This window comes from Labrus mixtus, unplaced genomic scaffold, assembly GCF_963584025.1.
Source record: "Labrus mixtus unplaced genomic scaffold, fLabMix1.1 SCAFFOLD_49, whole genome shotgun sequence".
Classification (NCBI taxonomy): Eukaryota; Metazoa; Chordata; class Actinopteri; order Labriformes; family Labridae; genus Labrus; species Labrus mixtus.
Window position 1 is genome coordinate 220,001 of NW_026870198.1, and position 7,500 is coordinate 227,500.

Consider the following 7,500-nt stretch of genomic DNA (forward strand, 5'->3'; position numbering starts at 1 on the left):
CTGCCTGGGAATACCAGGTGCTGTAAGCTTTTTCATTTTTTTGATCATACGTTTTTTTTTATCATATAGAGACATATTCACATGTCCAAAAATTCAGCCAGAATCAAGGGCATGACATCTTTAAAAGGCCCCTTTCTGCACACAATAACGGCTTATGGCCATACCACCCTGAACACGCCCCTTTTGCTGTCAGAGTTTGTGTGGTGCTGAAGGAGAGCTGACGTGTCAGTACTGAGCAGGACAGCTGGACTAATTTGTTTGTTTTTTGGATGCGCTTTGGATTTATTTAAATACCTCAGATTGTGAGTGAATGTCCCCCAGCAGTCACTGACTGTTAGGGGGATCGTTTTTCTTTTCACCTTTTTTTCCTGTTTTTTTTCCACAATTTTGTGAAGAATTTTTGTTTTTTGTGAATGTTTGCTCGTATGTCGCGAGCAAACTCACACGGACGGATCACAAAGATGACAGGACCACGGACTGGAGAGATGGAAAAAGGAAAAGAGAACGGACAACAACGTAAACAAACAAACATGGCACTGAAACAAAGGAATGGATTAAACGACAACGAGAAGAACGACGGACAAAAAGGACGGATGAAAACGGCAAATGAAACAGGGAACGGAATGGATGACGGAGAGAGAGGAAGAGAGAGGAGCGGCGGGCTGATTGCTCCGCATGCAGAGAATGGGAGAGGTGGCGAGAGAGCAGAAAAAGAGGAAGCAAAAGTGTCTTTTGAGAGAAAACTAACACTAAACATTGAAATGGTGGGAGACAAAGTTCCTCTAAATCACGTCATGAGCAACATAAAAATGATCTGTGGGGGCCTGCTGGCGTGCAGAACCCTGGGACCTGAAAAACTGGAGGTGACGGTGAGCAACATTAAAGGAAAGGAAAGGCTGCTGGATGGATTTAAAATCGGAGAGACCAGAGTCGTGGCGAGAGAACTAAATAATGATGAGCTGGTGGTGTCTTTTTTAAACCTGCCAGCGTATATCACAGATGAAGAAATAGTTTGGAAGCTGACGGGATGGGGAGTGAAACCGACATCACCAATAAAACGCAGAATGTGGCCTGGAACAATGATAGCTGACGGAACGAGGTTTGTCCGGGTCAGATTTAATGACCAGGTACAGTCACTCCCTTACTCTCAACAATAGACCCCTCGCTTTCCACAAATTCAATGTTTTTTTAATTTTACCCACCACCTCTTTCCATGTTACATCATCACATTCATTCTCATTTTTCCCCATATTCACTCCCAACACTTTTCTTCTCTCACACACCGTTTTAAATCCCCACTTATTAACTAGATTGGATTCCTTACCTAGTAACATAATTTCTGACTTATTTTCATTTACTTTTGCCCCAGATGCTCTTTCATAAGTTTGTACATGTTTTAATATCAATTCTATATCCTCCTCTCCTTTTACCATTATATTCACGTCATCTGCATACTGTATTATTTTTACGTTTTCCTTACCTATACCTTTTATGTTTACGTCTTCCGATATCAGTGCTGCCAGCGGCTCTGCTACCAAGCTGTACAACAGCGCTGACATCGGACATCCTTGTCTCACTGACCTTGATATTTTAAAAGAATCAGTTAGTTCCCCGTTACATTTTATCTTGCTTTCCGCTCCTGTATACAACATATTTATCCATTCTCTCATTCTCTCCCCGAATCCAAACTTCTCTAACACCTTCCCCATGAACCCGTGATCTACTCTGTCAAAAGCTTTATTTAAATCAATCCCTAGCCATATTCCCCCCTCCCCTTCCATATCCCTGACCGTCTGTTTTATTGAAATGATTGAGTCTGCTATGTCTCTGTTTGGTATACTGTATGATTGTGTTTGTTCTATGATTGTTCCTATTACCTCCCTGATTCTATTGGCTATTGTTTTCGCTATGATTTTGTAGTCTGTGTTGAGTAGGCTGATTGGTCTGTAGTTGTCCAGATTTTTATTGTCCCCCTTGTTTTTGTAAAAAATAGTAACCACCCCTTCCCCTAAACTTTTTGGTATATGTTTCACTTTTTCCATATATTTACTCAATTTGTTCACCAAGGGCACCAGCTGCTCTTTGAAAGCTTGGTAGAATTCCGCAGTTAGGCCATCGCTCCCAGGACTTTTGTTTTTGTTTAACCCCTCTAAAGCACTTCTGATTTCTCCCTCTGTAAACTCACAATCACACCACATTTTATCGTCCTCGCTTAGTTTTTTCTTTAAGGCACCCAAAGCTCTGTTCACACTCACACTATCACACTCCTGTCTCGAAAACAGGCTTTCATAATAGCCCTTTACTATTTCTAAAATTCCCTTTTTATCTGTCACACTTTTACCTGCTTCATTTAATAATTCGTTTATTTCTGTTCTTTTTTGTTTTTGTTTTTCCAGACCTAAAAAAAAGGCTGTACTCCTCTCCCCCTCATACATATATTGTATTTTACTCCTAATGGCTGCACCCCTACTCTTTTTAAGTTCAATCACTCCCAACTGTTCTTTTAAATGTATGTATTTTTCGACATCTACATTATCTACACTGTCAAGCGATGCTATTTCCTCACTTAGTTGTTTTCTCAAATTCTCTTCCTTTCTATTTTCTCTCCACTTTTTCTCTTTACTATAATTGATACACTTTTTTTTAATTCTGACTTTTACACTATCCCACCACACATTCATATCTTCACTCTCATTCCACTCATATCCCACATCATTCAACAATCTTTCCATACTTTTCACAAACATTCCATCATCCAGCAAGCTTGCATTAAAGCACCATATCCCTCCTTTACGTACATTCGTTTCTTTTCTAAACGTGATTTCTATTCCAGCGTGATCGCTCCACATATTAGTTTTATATTCAACTTCTTTAATCCACCTCACTACCTCGCATGTCACCAAAGCATAATCTATTCTAGATTGTTTTAATCTATTCAGTACAATTTGTCTCCTGGAGAACACCCTCTCCCATGGATGTAGCAATCTCCAAATATCAATGCATTGTTTCGTTATCATTATATCTTTAAGTGTCCCCCTGCTCACATCCCCCTTAAACACATTATTTTTTGACACATCGGTGGGTGTCATCGCCACATTAAAGTCACCGATTATTATACAATTCCTTTCCCACCATTTGCTTATTGCAATGAAGAATGTTTTCCTTTCTTTTTCTCCATTTGGTGCATATATATTTATGATTCTTATATTTTTCGTTTCATACACACAGTCTATTACTATTATTCTTCCTTCTTTGTCTCCATAAACCAAATTTACCCCTGTTACCCGACCCGTTTTGACTAAAACCGCCACTCCTCTCGCCCTCGACGTGCCATTGGAGCAGAAAATATGGCCCACAAAGTCTTTTTTTATGTCTTCCACCAGGGAATCATCCCACCTGGTCTCCTGCAGGCACAAAACGTCATTCTGCAAGGAAAGAATCGCATGTCTTTTTTCTTTGTTCCTTAGTCCATTCACGTTTATCGAAAATAAATTAAAGGCCATTATCATAAAAATAAAAACAAAAAAAACGGATTTACAGGGGTTATTGTCAGTCATTATTTGTCCTTACATTTCAATTTTTTCACCAACTTTTTTCGTTGTCCAAGACTTAGTCTTTTTTGCGCACTCGCCAGTTCACTCACATCCATTTCACTGTCCGTTTCATTGGGACTGGTGCTTTTACCCGTATTATTTAGCGTGATTTTTCTCCCTCCCGCCTGTCCAACACTACTCTCAGGCATCTCCCTCCCCTCTGTGCTCATGCTTACCCCCGGGTCTTCTGCCACGTCCCTTCCGTCTCCTTTTTTCCCTCTCTCGCTCGTTTTTCGCTGCTTCTGCTGTCCTCCCTCTCCAGCCAGCTCCGGCGTCTCCAGCTCGCACTCTGACGCCCGTTCTCCTCCGCTCTCTCCGCTCTGCTCCATTTCTCCGTCACTGTTCTCGTCTTCTCTGATCTCCTTCCTGCTTGCTCCGATCACCTCCTTCTCCTCCGCCTCCTCCTCGTACACCTCCTCCGCCTCGTCTTCATCCTCGTACACCTCCTCCACCTCGTTCTTGCTTTCCTCTCCGTTCTCACACTCACATTCATTTTCTCTTTTTTTACAGTTTGTGCATTTTGTGCTGTTCGCGCTGCACTCTCGCGCAAAGTGTCCCTGCACCCCACAGTTGTGGCACATAAATTCTGGACACTCTCTCAGGATGTGTCCCGGCTGGATGCACATCCTGCACACTTTTTGTTGTCTATCATGTATTACTCTAAAGTATTCGTTCCCCATCACAGTGTTAAACTTTGTGGAGGAAGGGTAGCCGTAACAAATGCTCTCGTGTTGTCCAAAGTGAATCATGCGCTGAGTACTTGTACGCTTCCGGACTGGGCCTTTAAGGAGATTTCAAAGACCATTAGGGACTTTATTTGGAAAAACAAAGCAGCGAGTATAGCTCACAAAACAATAATAGGGGCTAAAGATCAGGGGGGGCTAGCTTTGATTGATTTACTTACAAAAAAAGTAGCACTAAGAGTCAAATTGATAGGCAAATTTATGGACCAGAACCGGAACGTAGTTTGGAAAAACCACTTCAAACAATATCTGTGCAGTTTTGGACTCTACAACGAGGACAACCTGTACCAGATCAATAACCCGGATTCATTTAAACACTTGCCACGGTTTTTCCAGGAAGTACTCAGTGCGTGGTATCAGGTTTCATCCTGGACTGTACCAGAGTGCGGAACGAGAGGGTCAGTGCTACGACTGCCCTTCCTCTCGAGCCCGTATTTTAAAAATGGGGAGAGGGTAATTAAGTGTGAAGCTATGTCGAAAGCGGGATATATTAGAATAAGGGATTTACTGAACTGTGGGGGGGATTTTGATTTACAAATGGTGGTGAGGGGTTTAAAAAATAAAGGGTGTGTGTGCAGAAAGGATGTGATTGAGAGAGTGTTTGCAAATGTAAAATTGTCTTTGTCGAGCGAATGGGAAAAATTAATCAAAGAGAAGGAGGGAGTGATGCAGGACGATGTGGGGGGGATCTCCCTGTGCCTAGGGGAGAAGAAACACAACATTACAGATGTCACTACAAAAATTTGGTATAGGTGCGCAATCACACATAGAATACAGAAACCCACATCCGAAGTAAAATGGACAGACACATACCCGGACATAACAAGCAACATGATATGGAAGAACATTAACATTCCGCATACACCACATGCAATATTTGACCTAGATTTCAAACTGAGGCACAGGAGGATCTTCACCTGCATCGTCCTGCATCAGATCCATAAGGAGAGGTATGAAAGAAAGTGTTGTGTATGTGAAAGTACGGATGAGGATTTAATACATTTGTTTGTTACGTGTGGGGAATTGGTTTATTTTTGGGGAAAAATAAGAGAAATGTTGGGGAAATGCAGTAAGAATGAGTGTTGGAATGAAAGGGGGTGGGAATTGTTGGTGTTGTTGGGGGTGGGAACAAAACAAAAAAATCACAATGTAATGAATATAATTTTGGCTTTTGCAAGAAAAGCGGTTTTTAACAGAAGGAATTATGCACTGTATGAAAGTAAGAAAATGAATGTGTGGAGAATGTTTGTGAATGAATGGAAAGCACATCTTAAATTGTTGTACATAGCGAATGAGAGTGAGTTTGTGAGAATGTTTGTGGAAGGTGCGAATGTGTGTAGAGTAAATGAGGAGGGAATTATGTGGGATGTCTAAATTATTTTGTTTTTGTTTTTTTGGTACGAGGGCTTCTTTTTTGGTCATGGGGAAAATGGGTGATTTGATTTGGTGGTTTTTTTTTCTCAGTGGTTTTTTGAGAATACTGTGGGGTTTTTGTATGTTTTTGTGGTTTGTTTTCAGAGGGGTGTTTGCTTTGGGGGAGGGACTCAGAAGAGTTGTCATGAGTTGGGGGTATCAGGGGTGGTTTGATTTTTTTTTTTCTGATGCTATGTTTTTATTGTTTTTAGGGTGCCGTTTGCGTCAGAGGGGAGGTTTAATTTAGAGGGTGTATGTATTGTAATAGCATTTGTTGCAAATGATGTGAAAGAATTATAAATGTTTTTGTAATTTTGATAATAAAAGATAAAAAAAAAAAAAAAACTCGTCAGATCTTGGAAGCTAAGCAGGGTTGGGCCTGTTTAGTACTTAGATGGGAGACCGCCTGGGAATACCAGGTGCTGTAAGCTTTTTCATTTTTTTGATCATATGTTTTTTTTTTATCATATAGAGACATATTCACATGTCCAAAAATTCAGCCAGAATCAAGGGCATGACATCTTTAAAAGCCCCTGTCTGCACACAATAATGACTTATGGCCATACCACCCTGAACACGCCCGATCTCGTCCGATCTCGGAAGCTAAGCAGGGTCGGGCCTGGTTAGTACTTGGATGGGTGACCGCCTGGGAATACCAGGTGCTATAAGCTTTTTCATTTTTTTGATCATATGTTTTTTTTTTATCATATAGAGACATATTCACATGTCCAAAAATTCAGCCAGAATCAAGGGCATGACATCTTTAAAAGGCCCCTTTCTGCACACAATAACAGCTTACGGCCATACCACCCTTAACACGCCCGATCTCGTCTGATCTCGGAAGCTAAGCAGGGTCGGGCCTGGTTAGTACTTGGATGGGTGACCGCCTGGGAATACCAGGTGCTATAAGCTTTTTCATTTTTTTGATCATATGTTTTTTTTTTATCATATAGAGACATATTCACATGTCCAAAAATTCAGCCAGGATCAAGGGCATGACATCTTTAAAATGCCCCTGTCTGCACACAACAATGGCTTATGGCCATACCACCCTGAACACGCCCGATCTCGTCCGATCTCCGAAGCTAAGCAGGGTCGGGCCTGGTTAGTACTTGGATGGGAGACCGCCTGGGAATACCAGGTGCTATAAGCTTTTTCATTTTTTTGATCATATGTTTTTTTTTTGTCATAGAGAGACATATTCACATGTCCAAAAATTCAGCCAGAATCAAGGGCATGACATCTTTAAAAGGCCCCTTTCTGCACACAACAATGGCTTACGGCCATACCACCCTGAACACGCCCGATCTCGTCCGATCTCGGAAGCTAAGCAGGGTCGGGCCTGGTTAGTACTTGGATGGGAGACCGCCTGGGAATACCAGGTGCTGTAAGCTTTTTCATTTTTTTGATCATATGTTTTTTTTTTATCATATAGAGACATATTCACATGTCCAAAAATTCAGCCAGAATCAAGGGCATGACATCTTTAAAAGCCCCTGTCTGCACACAATAATGACTTATGGCCATACCACCCTGAACACGCCCGATCTCGTCCGATCTTGGAAGCTAAGCAGGGTTGGGCCTGGTTAGTACTTGGATGGGAGACCGCCTGGGAATACCAGGTGCTGTAAGCTTTTTCATTTTTTTGATCATATGTTTTTTTTTATCATATAGAGACATATTCACATGTCCAAAAATTCAGCCAGAATCAAGGGCATGACATCTTTAAAAGGCCCATGTCTGCACACAAT

At 41.4% G+C, this 7,500-nt stretch overlaps 5 non-coding genes and 1 pseudogene across 5 annotated transcripts; all 6 read left to right on the forward strand.

Moving 5' to 3' along the window:
* The window catches only part of LOC132966539 (5S ribosomal RNA), a 109-nt pseudogene extending 80 nt beyond the window's left edge, over window positions 1-29 (forward strand).
* A 6,272-nt stretch (window positions 30-6,301) lies between these two features.
* Window positions 6,302-6,420, forward strand: LOC132966549 (5S ribosomal RNA). The gene has a single exon (XR_009670223.1). It is a non-coding gene; the product is annotated as a 5S ribosomal RNA (ribosomal RNA).
* Window positions 6,421-6,542: 122 nt separating this feature from the next.
* On the forward strand, window positions 6,543-6,661 carry LOC132966668 (5S ribosomal RNA). Its single transcript, XR_009670334.1, has one exon. It is a non-coding gene; the product is annotated as a 5S ribosomal RNA (ribosomal RNA).
* A 122-nt stretch (window positions 6,662-6,783) lies between these two features.
* On the forward strand, window positions 6,784-6,902 carry LOC132966703 (5S ribosomal RNA). The gene has a single exon (XR_009670367.1). It is a non-coding gene; the product is annotated as a 5S ribosomal RNA (ribosomal RNA).
* A 122-nt stretch (window positions 6,903-7,024) lies between these two features.
* On the forward strand, window positions 7,025-7,143 carry LOC132965856 (5S ribosomal RNA). The gene has a single exon (XR_009670146.1). It is a non-coding gene; the product is annotated as a 5S ribosomal RNA (ribosomal RNA).
* A 121-nt stretch (window positions 7,144-7,264) lies between these two features.
* Window positions 7,265-7,383, forward strand: LOC132966694 (5S ribosomal RNA). The gene has a single exon (XR_009670359.1). It is a non-coding gene; the product is annotated as a 5S ribosomal RNA (ribosomal RNA).
* Window positions 7,384-7,500: the final 117 nt, after the last annotated feature.